The sequence below is a fragment of the Nycticebus coucang genome, chromosome 4 (genome assembly GCF_027406575.1).
Source record: "Nycticebus coucang isolate mNycCou1 chromosome 4, mNycCou1.pri, whole genome shotgun sequence".
Taxonomy (NCBI): Eukaryota; Metazoa; Chordata; class Mammalia; order Primates; family Lorisidae; genus Nycticebus; species Nycticebus coucang.
The window spans coordinates 10,275,829-10,288,087 of record NC_069783.1 but is presented as its reverse complement, the minus strand read 5'-3'; the positions used below and the strand labels follow the sequence as shown (position 1 = coordinate 10,288,087).

The 12,259-nt window shown below is 46.6% G+C and overlaps 1 protein-coding gene across 7 annotated transcripts in view; it reads right to left on the bottom strand.

The window, feature by feature from the left end:
* Positions 1–12,259, bottom strand: part of LPIN1 (lipin 1) — a 143,676-nt gene that overhangs the window by 78,475 nt on the left and 52,942 nt on the right. The window contains exon 1 of one of the 7 annotated variants that reach the window (XM_053587300.1): positions 10,133–10,263. The exons of the other annotated variants lie outside the window; for them this stretch is intronic. The gene's annotated coding sequence lies outside the window, so the exon portion shown is untranslated. Of the gene's footprint in view, positions 1–10,132; positions 10,264–12,259 lie in introns of those variants that run through there. 7 annotated transcript variants of the gene reach the window in all.

The window sequence follows — 12,259 nt, the reverse complement described above, 5'->3', positions numbered from 1 at the left end:
AGACAAAGTCACAGATTTTCTCCAACAAAATAGAATGACATATACCGATGCCTCAGAGTGGGCTGGGCAACAGAAGCGGCCGCGAGGGACAGCCTGGAAATGGCCACAGCCCCCAGAGCCCTGCTCTTCACCGGCAGCCCCCAATTCAGGTAGGACTCACAGGTTAGAGCTGAGGCATCCAGGAGGGGATAAAGGCAACAGGTGGACTCATGGTCACAAGTGGGATAGTGGCGGCCATACCACTGCAGTTTGTCCCAACATCCATTAAGCAGCACTAGGGCCCTCTGGGCAGTCAGGATGCACAAGATATGTACACGCAGTGCAGCAGCAAGACGAGGAAATGCCCCGACAACCCAGAGTGTTGAAAGGACAGGCCCGGGGCACAGAGATGTGGGCTCACCATAGCCCCTGTGCCGTCACCATGCCCAGTAGGCCACATGTCACACTGTCTCTAGTAGGATCGGCCACCACCACTTCCTGCTCACTCCTGCCCTGCACCTTCACTCAGCACGGCAAGGCCTCTGAGGAGCACTGAGGGCTCCCCAGGGGAGTGGCCCAGACCCGGTGTCCGTCCTCAGGGAATGCACTGTCTGAGGTGGGAATTACATAAAAACCATCACAGTGCTCAGGCTTGCTGTGAGTGAAGGGGGGGGTACACTGATGCAGGGTTTGACCTGCCCAGTCCCCAAGCAGGCACCAGCCCAGGCAAATCTGGGCCAGGTGTCGCAGAGCGGAATGAACAAAGGGCCAGCCAACAGCAGGTGCCCAGCCGTCTGGTGCACCCAGCGGCAGAAGGAAGGGGCGCTGGCCTCTGGTGGGTGGGGCAGGGGGCAGTCACAGTAGGTCCCATGCCCATCTCACCCTGTGATCAGGCACCCTTTTCACTCTAGCAGATGGCAAAGACTCATAAAGAGCCAGCCTAGGACAGAGGGCAGTGAAGAAGCCGAAAGGAGGCAAAGACCATGGTGCCAGGAAGGCAGCAGCAAAGAACCTCGACATAACCAGAAATGGGGGAGAGAATGGCACCCCTTAGAAACAGGGGCTGCTATGCTGGGGAGTTGGGACTGTTACCCTGGGGCCCAATCCCAGGAGGAACAAAGAGAACCACCCCCTCACCCCTGGAGTCAATCCTCTGAGTCACTGTGACCTGGCGGAACAAGCGTGGGGCCTGTCACAGTCGTGAGCAGCGCGTCTCCCATCTCACACACCCCAGCACTGAGAAAACAGCTACACAGATGGGATATTAAGTAGAGTTCACAGACAGTAAAAATCCTGAAGAGTCCCCCTTTATAGACAGGAAAACTGAGGCCCAGAGGGGTGAAGGACATAATAATCACAGCGATAGTGACAGCTAACGCTTAGATACTGTTTGCTATTAAGCCAGACATGTTCTAAGCCCTCCTCACTCTTTCCTCACAATCCTGTGGGGTAGGTGCTGCCATCAGTCCCCCACAGTCTGGAGAAGGAAGGGAAGGCACAGAGAGGATTTAGAGTCACTCACAAAACACGCTCTTTGTTACCCCCTACTTTGTAGAGGAAGATGGTATCGCATTTTGCTTTTTCCTAAGGGGAAAAAATTGCCAAGCCCATCCTCAAACTTGAATTCTGAACACCAGCTGAGCTCAGCAGTTTGCTTTTCCTTTCCCCAGAGGCCCGTGAGGATCTCTTGCCTGTGGTTTAACTCAGCACCAAGGACACTTGTGCAGCACCAAACCCAGTCGGTCCATGGAGGCCGCTGATGGAAGGCTCAGATTATTTGCCCAAAGCCTTTGTGGATTTTGTCATCTCCTTTAAGAGCATGACCTTATTCTAGTACAGTGTTTTTCAACCTTTTTCATCTCACAGCACACTTGAACCTGTAGTTAAACTTCCACAGCACACTGAAATTATGTTGGTCAAAAGAAAAGTGAAAAAAGAATATACTTACTGTGCTTTGAACTTCATTTGAAGATAATTTAATCAATGGTCTTTAAAACTTTTCATGGCATACCAGTGTGCTGCAACATACCAGTTGAAAATCACTATTCTAGTACATTCATTAATAATAGGTAATCTGGTTTGACACATGTAGTCTGAGGTTCAAAATCTGACAGGTCTGAATCCAAGTCCAGCTCAGCCAGGAGGCTGGGTATTGTCTAAGACTCAGCTTCCTCAGTTGTTAACTTTGCCCATCTCAGCGGGTCTGTGGGAGGGGATTAAATGAGTTATTATATTGGAATCCAGACAACCAACAAAATATCTGTGTCACTTTACCAGTTGCAGCTCTCCCCACTCATTCACTGCATACATTTATCACTGATGAAGGAAAGAGCAATATCTTTTGGAACCAGTTTCCACAGTTCATTTTGTTGCAGTTGCCAAACAATATTGCTTTTATGGAGGATCACAGCTCCTTAAGCAGTTAGTAGAACTACCAACCAGTGATTCTGCCACACCTGCAAATGAGGTTACTAGACTTCCATTAAGCAGGTGGTCTTGAATTCTGACAGTTCAAGCTTCAGAAAATCACCTGTGGACATAGGACATCATTCGCAGAATTTTCGTTTTGTCCCCAATGTCTATCGAAGTTGAACGTGACCAGGCCTACCCTCACATTCTACAGAGGTTCACCCTGCAAGTTGGGGACATAGCTGGGGCAGGACTCCAGGGCTCCGGGACACTCCTATGGGCATGCTGAGCCTTAGGGCTGTGTGTTAGTTCCGTAATCCAGGGGGACTTCACTGGAGCTCCCATTTGCATGGCTGGGAAGGTCATCCTGCCAGTGGTCAGGCCTGACTCCTCCTTGGCTTGAGAAAGATCTATCTTGTGCCCAAATGGAGAATAAGCAAACTGGTGTAGGATTTCTGATCACGATGGGAAGAAATTCTGAGAACTGCTTGAGCAAACGCACAACTTGATGCCTCTGTTGAGTGACTGCTGGGTACATATGGCTAAGTGGCTCTCGTTTCCTGCTTCCTCTGGTTCGCCCAAGTCTTCTTGCTGGGTTTTCACTTGTTATTTCTGGTTACTAGCATCTTTGGGAAGATGGCGTCTAATTTTCTGTGCCCAAATTTAACCTTGTATCAATCGCTGAGAACAAGACATTTTTTTGCCTGCATGAAATAAAGCAGTGCCCAGCAGCAGTGTGGACCTAGCAGAAAAGGTTACTCTCAGTAGAGAAAGCGTTTCCCTTCCCAGGTCACTCCATGTCTCCATGTTATGACTTTTGCAGCTCTGTTATTAAGGCAATGCACATCCAGGATCACAATGTCCACCCAGAGAACTGGCCCTCTTTGTCCTTGCTAATATCACTTGCTCTGAAATCTATTTTGTGTGATATTAATGCAGCTACTCCAGCTTTCTTTTGATGAGTGTTAGCATTGTCTATCTCTTTGCATTCTGTTTACTTTTAACCTGTGTTTATGTTTAAAGTGAGTTTCCTGTTGAACACGCATAGTTGGGTATTCTTTTCTTATCCAATCTGAAAATTTCTGAGTTTTAATTACAGGGGGTCATGGTTAGTTTTAGGTGTGAACTGGATTGGTTAAGGGATACCCAGACAGCTAGTAAAGCATTATTTCTGGGTATGTCTGTGAAGGTGCTTCCGGAAGATATTGGCATCTAGGTCAGGGGACTTGAGTAAGAAGATCCATTATCAGCTACCGTGGACAGGCTCTACCCAATCAATGGAGGGCCCAGAGAGAACAAAAAGGCAGAGAAAAAGGCAAATTCACTCTCTCTTCTGTAGCGGGACACCCTTTTTCTCCCATCCTTGGACATCAGAAGTCCCCGTTCTCAAGACTTTGGACTTAGACTGCACTGCACTCCTGGCTTTCCTGCCTGTCCAGCTTTCAGATGGCGTAACGTGGCCCTTCTCAGCCTCCATAATCGTGTGAGCCAAAATTCTCACAATAAATCCCCTCTTACATATCTGTATCTATTCTATTGGTTCTTTTTTTCTAGAGAACCCTGACTAATAAAAAAGGGTTTACATTTAATGTCATTATCAGTATGAATATCCATATAAACTGTTTAACATCCTTTTCTCCTAGGCCAGGCACAATGGCTCATGCCTATAATCCTAGCATTCTGGGAGGCCAAGGTGGGTGGATTGCTTGAGTTCAGGAGTTCAAGACCAGCCTAAGCAAGAACGAGACCCCCTCTCTAAAAAATAGCCAGGCATTTTGGCAGGCACCTGTAGACCTAGCTACTCAGGAGGCTCAGGGGCAAGAGGATCGCTTGAGCCCAAGAGTTTGAGCTATAAGCTATGATGCCACTGACACTCTATCCAGGGCAACGAAGTGAGACTCCGTCTCAAAAAAAAAAAAAATCCTTGTCTAGTAATACAAATGTATCATAAATGTCATTTCTGTGTCTGTTTACATTGCCTGATTTTTCTCCACATTATGGGTAACTCTATCCTCCTCCTCCAAAAGCCCAGCATTTCTGTTTGGACACTGGACACTGTAACTGCTGGTGGCTACATTTTATTACATTCCTTTAAATACTGTTGTGCTTTGTTCTAAGATGCAGTTAAGTTACTGAAGATTAGTTTGGTCCTTCTGAGGCTTAATGTTAACATTGTTCAACATCCAGCACAGCCTTATTCTGAGGATTAATTCCTTCCTTCTCCTGAGGCATTTCTGTTCTGAGAACTCTCCTAGAGGTCCTGAGTTTTAATGGGGTTTCCCAGTCTCACTGGTAGAAACACAGTTTCAGTTACCTATTGCTCCAAACGTCTATCTTGAAACTTAGCAGCTTAAATAATACATATTTATTATTCCACATTTTCTTGTGTCCTGTACCCAGAAGCCGCCCAGCAGGGTGGCTCTGACACAGGCTTTCGCAGACATGGTGATGACCAACGCAGAGCCACCTGACTGGGGACCACTGCAGAGCCACCCGACTGGGGTTGGACAGTCTGCCTCCAGGACTCACTCACATAGCTCCGCTTCCTTTCACGCTGACTTCTCCATAAAGCTGCTTGAGCATCATGGCTTCTAGCTCCCCCATGGGGACTGGTGTAAGAGAGGTCTCTGCAAGTGGGGCCTTTGGGAGGTGATTAGGTATTGGTGAGGCAATGAAGGTGAGGCCCCCACAGTGGGATGAATGTTCTATAAGAAGAGGAGGTGACTGGAACTCACTCTCCCCCACATGAGGACACAGCAGAAGGCAGCCATCTGCAAGCCAAGGAGGAGGCCTTCACTGAAACTCAACCATGACCTCAGACGTCCAGCCTCCAGAACTACGAGGATAACAATAATAAAATAACAATAAATTTCTGTTATTTAAGCCTCTCAGTCTATACTTGTTACAGCAGCCTGAACTGGCAAAGGCAGCATCCTAGGAAGACCTGAAGAGCAGCCCGCATCCTAACAGGCATCCAGACGGTTTCAAAGGTGCAAAATTAACCCGCACTAAAGGCACCACTAATGCTCAGGTCTTTCCCAGGCTGCCCCAATGCAGAGCTCACCAATAAGCCCCAGCCACAAAGCTAAGGCCTCAATCAGCTGAGTCATCCAGCCTCTGGCCTCAGTAAGGGAGGCTGACTTTCAAATAAATAAATCAGGTTTCTGCAAAGAAGATGCTGTATAACCTGTTACATGGCCAGGACATCTGAGCCAACCCAGGGGTAACAGCTCAGCCACAGATGTTCCAGCAGATAGGCCTTTGTACCCGGTTAAGATAAAACTTCCTATGCTAAGTAATACAGTCATTTGTGAGCTCTAAAACATCTATTAGGAAAGCAGAAAGGCACAGATTTGCTAAGAAATCGTAATATCTTTTAAGGGATGAATTTAAATGCTGTTTTCCTATTCACTTTGGCATCAGCTCCTTGCCTGGACCCTCTTTCATTGTTGCCCTGGAACCTGGGGTTGGTGAGGACAGTAACTACACTCTAAGAGCTTCACTGAGCTCATGCGTCCCCTATTCCACAGTGTCCAGGCTGTGCTGGCCCTACAGGAGGGTCCCAGAAGACTTGTTGCATGATGGATGAACTGACTGGCTCAGCTAAGTTAGCGCAAGAAAGTGACCAACCTCTTGGGAGAGTTAGCATCAATTTCCTGGATTCAAACACATGTTTCTGTGCACTTAGGAAAGCTAATGTGAATATTCTTTTAACCCAAAGCATAACATTAATATCATAGGTAAGTGAAAACAAACACATCTAAAAGGAACATCAGAGATGCTCCTTGGGCACCATGGAAATGCTTTGTCAATCACCTTCCGGTGTCACCTTTGTTCCTTCTGTTTTGCTAAAAGAGCTGTGAAGTCATAGCTCAAGTAGTGTTCCTTTCTGGAATAAGGACAAATAAAAATCAAGAAAAAAATTGAGGCCAGGTATGATGGCTCACACATGTAATCCTAGCAGTCCGGAGGCTGAAGCAGGTGGATCACTTGAGCTCACGAGTTTATGACCAGCCTGAGCAAGAGTGAAACCCTGTCTCTACTCTTGAAATGAAAAACTGAGGCAAGAGTTTGAAGTTGCTGTGAGCTGATACCACAGCATTTTACCAAGAGCAACAAAGTGAGACTCCATCTCAAAAAAAGGAAGGAGGGAAAAAATTTGATTTTCCCAGGTGAATTAAGGCAAAGAGACTGCCTTCTTTTTCATTTTCTGAGAGCATTTACTGTAGAACCCTGTCATAAATCCTCTCTCTGCCCCCTTTGAGATGTATGTAAATCCTTTAAAATGGCAAACTAGTCTCTGGCCCCATGTCTGCACAACTCAGGAGGGTTTCTCTTTGGAAATGCAAATATTAAGGAAGATAGAGTCCCATCTCTGGTTTCCCTGAGAAAGTAAGAGCCTAACTTTGGCAGGTGTCAAGCTCCAAGTTACAAAACTACTTCCTGTAGTAAATAATTCTAAAATTTTCTTTTTCTTTTATAAAAAGGCAGTTAGATAATGCAGATGGCCACTCTGCTTACCAGCTGAAATTAGGATGAATTACATGTTACAAAGGATGCTGTCATGTCTTCTTACTTGAGGACATATATAGAATAAGTTGTATTTGCTTGTCCATAAAAAATGGTGACATTTCTGTCAAGTCGTTATTTCTGTCTTCCATCCCTCATCCTGAGAGTTTTCTCTCAAAGGGTGTAAGTCAGGGCACGGAAAAAAGGTGGCCATTTATTCGATCCCTTTGTATTCTAATAGCAGCTCTGAAATGGCATATGAATCATCATATGATAATTCTTGTAGGTTTTTAATGTAATACAAACTGGCTCTTTTTATTCATGGCCAAATACACAGTACTTTTTTCCGGTATAGAATCATTAAGGGTGGCAGAATAGAAAGAACAAAGCATTTAAAATTAGGAAACTTGGCTTTACGTTCCATCCCAGCCTCCTTACCAGCTGTGTGCCTTTGTCAAGACACTTAACTGCACTGAATTTCAGTGTAATTGCGTCCTTTAAAAGGAGATCTCTCAAATCCCTTCCATTATTACTTTTCCTAAAATGGAACTTCTGGAGCGCTCACTCCTCTGTGCAGGGAGTGCCAGCAGGCGGCGGACCTCCACTCCACAGAAAAAAAGTACAGCTGCAGATCATGTAACTGGACAATTACTATGTGTACATAGGAAATACTAAAGCATGATGGTGGAGGCCTAGCAGTGGGTGGGTGTGTCCCTGTGTCCATAAACTTCCAACATTAAAGCCAGATTCATCTGCCCAGCTTCCAATCTACATAAGAGGCTCTAACATCCCTGGAAACACAGCCAGATAGAGGAAATCTACATACCATAATTATGCTCAGAAATAACACACTATGTAGTTAGAAGAAATTCTTTCATAAGCTGTAGGAGGAAGGGAGCAGGAACCATAGCGTGTAACTGAATAACTCCACTTGGCAGCTGAGCTGAAAGAATGGAAGCTGCATGTTTCGGCGGGGAAGGGTAGTGAAATTGTAACTTGTGGTCTAAATTGTTGTCACAAGTGGACTCATTGTTTAAAATAAATTAATAGATAGATGATGGATTAGATAGATGAATAGATGGGTAAATGGATGGATGGATGGATGGAGTGTGTGTAGGCAGGGTTACTATGCATACATTCATTCTCAATTTCTCATTCTCTCTCTCTCTCTCTGATACTCAGTAGCAATAAGCACACAGGCGCCCAGGTCTTGGTTTATAAATACTATTTTCCAATGAAAAGAATCAGGGTTCGTTGGAGAACAGATTGATTCCAGGGTCAGAAAATACTACATGACCCTGGAGGATCTTACAGTACCAGAAAGTAAAGAAATGCCCACCCCCCAAAAAAAAAAATTTTTTTTTTAAATAAAAAATATGATCAAAGACGTTGAAAGAGCACAGGAGCCAACTAAAGACCTCCCCCATCAGGGGCCAAGTTGAAACTTGTCCAGCAAAATAAATTAACAATACTATTGAATTGTAATCCCAAAGATTTTTATATACCCACAAAGCCCTACTGATACGAACGATCGCTGCATAAAGAAATGGTGAAGACACAACTCTTCTTAGAGAAAAATTGAGCCACGCAGAGGAACATGGGAAAACAGAAAGTCACCATTCAAATCTAGCCGCAGTGAGCTTTGCCACAGGCAGGATCGGCAACGGAAGCTGAGCTTAGGGGGCAAAGGTAGAGAGAGAAATAGGATATTTCATGGTCTCGGGTACTTCTTTCCAACTATTTAGTAATAACGGAGGTAAATTACAGTGAAAAACCGGGCAGACACCAGCTTAACCCAGGAACCAGGGCTCACATCTCCTCACTGCATCTTGTCCCCTGTGCCCCTGACAGCAAACCCTGGAAAGCTGGTGTGGCCTTAGTATCTTCCCCCACCCCGATAATTAATTCAATTGAATTATGAAAAACATCAGACAAACCTAAACTGAGGGATCTTTAGACGAGGTAAGTGACGAGTGCTCTTCACCACAGCAAGATCACATAAGCCAAGGAGGAGAGGAGGACGGGTCACAGGTTGGGGGAGGCGGAGGAGGGATGGCAGGGGGGGCAGAGCTGGGGACCCGGCTTCTTCCTGCAGCACAAAGACTGTGCTAGTGGAAAAACTGGTAAATTCTGCAGCTTAGTTTTTAAAACAAGAAAATGTAATGGGCTCAAGACTGCCATGTATGGTTACTAACAAGAGATTGGTAAAGATCCAAAGGCCGGAGGACTTTGGGCGCAGGAGGAAGGCTGAGAAGGTGCTGGGGTTGCAGGAGAGACTCAGCTGTGTGCGAACAGATGGGGTCAGCCCAGGCCTATAGGAGCATGAGGACAACTGGGAGGGAAGAGATGGGGTAGGGACCTGGGGTCAAGGTGGAGCAACACGTTTATCAAACATTCGGCAGTGGGAAAGCTCAAAGTGTGCTATGGACTTGTGGTGAGCACATTATCCAACAGCTAACAGGAAGGTGGGCTGAGACCGGCATGCTCATGATGGCCTCAGACATAGGGTGTGTGTCATCCCCAAGACCCTGGAGAGCCATTCGATGCTTATAAGCAAGAAGCAGGACATTATGCACAACTGAGCCCGGCCGTGGCAGACAGGCTGTGCAGGCTGTGGGCAGGCAGCAGGTGAGGTACAGTGGGCATCTGTGATGATCCAGATAGCAGTGAGAGGCTCAAGCGTGGGTTGGAATTGATTGTCCCTGGGAATTGATGAAGGGACAGCATGCTCCCCAGCGTGCCCGTGTTTTCGTCTATGGGAATGGATGCCTGTAGTAATAACCCCGCCGGTCACCACCGGGCTCAAGTGGGGCACAGGCAGTGTCTCTGCAGGGTGTCAAGCCTGATCCTGCACTGTGAGATGACAGCCCTTGTAGCCGCAGCCCCTAAATGCCCTTTGATTAAGGAAAGCTGATTCTTCAGTTTGTTTCCACAATCTCCTATACAAGAAGGGCAAGAAATCCAGGGAGAAAAAAGTACTTCCCTTCCAGGGGCCCTTAGGTGACTGTTTTGAAAAGTCTCTGACAAATACCCTTTCCCCACTCAGAAATAAACAGAACAAACAAAAAAATCCACTGTCTTAAAATCCCAGTGAAAGTACCCTCCCCGTGGACAGCGTCTGCTGATGACCCATGGCTGTCGGTACTGCAGGGACCTCAGCCCTATGGGACATGGGCAGGGAACTAGGGAGGAATCAGAAAAAGGGGAGGAGGGGCCCAGGGCAATGGGCACCTACTTCACACAGGTGCTGAGGCTTCTCCGGGGTCCTGGTAGGGGAATTGAAGCTCCTGTCCCTATGGCCTCTTGTCTTTCCAACAGGAATTAAACTCTGGAGGTTTCCTTGTAGACTCCAACTTGGAGAGCTCCCTGAAAAGACACTCAACATCGCGGGCTGGTCCGTACACCTACACAGTGTGTCCTTTGCATTCCCATGTTAATAAGATAGATATTAGAAAAAAATATCGTATAAACTAGAATTTTATAAACCCAGACCATAGTTTAACATTCTTCAAAGAACTCCTTAAGAAGGCATCCAGTTACACTTAGAAGTCTGAGACTCTCACCTGAAAGCCCAGAGCAAATCAATGAACAGAGAACAGACCCGAAACTCCGAGTCTTACCCCGCAGTTCGAGCTCCCCCAAGTTTCAGTCACTGTCTTCGATGATTCAGTCCCCGAAAAGCCAGGCTGGGGCAACACCCACATGCCCTGGAGAATTCCCCCCCCACACACACACACACCCTTTACCTTCACTGCTGGAAGAAAGTGTGGTCTCCCCCATTTACAGGGTGCATGGTAAGGACCCCATTCCACTTTCATTAACTTCACATGTAGGTCTCTGTCCAGGGGAAGACTGGCCTGCTGGTGGGTTCTCCTCTCTCTCCCAATCATCTAGTTCTCAGCAGCCTGGGCCACCACTTGGTGGGTGCTGGTAGGTAGGATGGGCATGGCTGACTGCCTCTGGTCTGCCCGCCATTCTCTGCTTCCTCCTGCTCTTGCCCCTAGGGCCCCCTGCGCCCTCCCATCTTCTTTCCTCCAGCTCACTCTCCTCCGTGCCCTCCCTGCCAGCTCCAGGAATCCTGCATTGTTGGCTGGCAGGATTATGATGCCCCCACGGGGGCTATGATGTCAGCGTTTGGTGGTGCTCAGAGGAGAAGGGATGAACAGGGACCAAGCAAGCCTGCACAGGGAGCTGGTTGGGGACTGGTGTTAAAGGTGTCACTGCCCTTATCATGGGCCATTTTGGAGTGCTTCTATATGCAAGTGGGGGTCAACGATTATGCCTCTGCACCCAAGGTGCTCAAGATTGAGCAGATATATGAGGGTTGTCCAGGAAGTATCCAGCCATTGTTAACACCACTGTATTTTTTCACAGTACACAACTGGATACTTTCTGGACAACCCTCATACTATGTCTCCAGCAATGAAAACCAGTAAGTTAGAACAAGCTGTCCACTTCCTAGAAGGGTAGAAGAAGGTATTGGTAGAAGGGAGGATTGGAAACATACACCAAAATGAGACATTAATGCAACATTTCTATTTACAAATGAGACAGTGGCCCTGGGGTAGTTCTGTAAAGCCAAAGAGTTCACTGCAAAAAAGATGACCATTCTATGTAAGATTCTAATTAAACGCATGACTGTTACATCTGACTGTACAAGTGCCTCTCTCTAATCCATGCTACGATGGACTCATGCTAAAAGAAAAGCAAGTGGCTGTAAGAGCCACTACGGTGCATTTCCAGATGAGAACACAGTGAGGGTCAGGGGACACCTTGTAACAGCTCCGGTAACGATGCCAGACAAGGAAGAAAAGCCAAGAGCAGATGCCAGACAGAGCAAAGCAGACAATTACACATTTGTTTACCCTTTACTTTGGATATCTCATTAAATTTCAAGGAAACATCAGAACTTAAAACTCACAACATGGGGAATGGAAGGTCATCTTCAATCACAAAGATGTTTAATCAAATTGGGAAGATGAAAGCAAAAGGGAAGTTTGACTAAAGAAATAGCCCACAGGGAGGGCAGGGGAGGCGGGAGGCTGTGTGAGGGAGGGTAATCGGTGGGACCACACCTATGGTGCATCTTACGGGGGTACGTGTGAAATTAAATGTCTTAACAGAATAAGAAAGAAAATGCCGTGAAGGCTATGTTAACCGGTTTGATGAATATATTTCAAATGGTGTATAAAACCAGCACATTGTACCCCATGATTGCATTAATGTGCACAGCTATGATTTAATGAAGAAGAAGAAGAGGAAGAAGAAAGAAATAGTGTGCAGCAAGCCATGCCCTGGACTTCTGCAGAGGAGGCTGCAGCCCAGGAGGGGCCCCTGGATGGCAGGCGGCTCCCTAACTTCT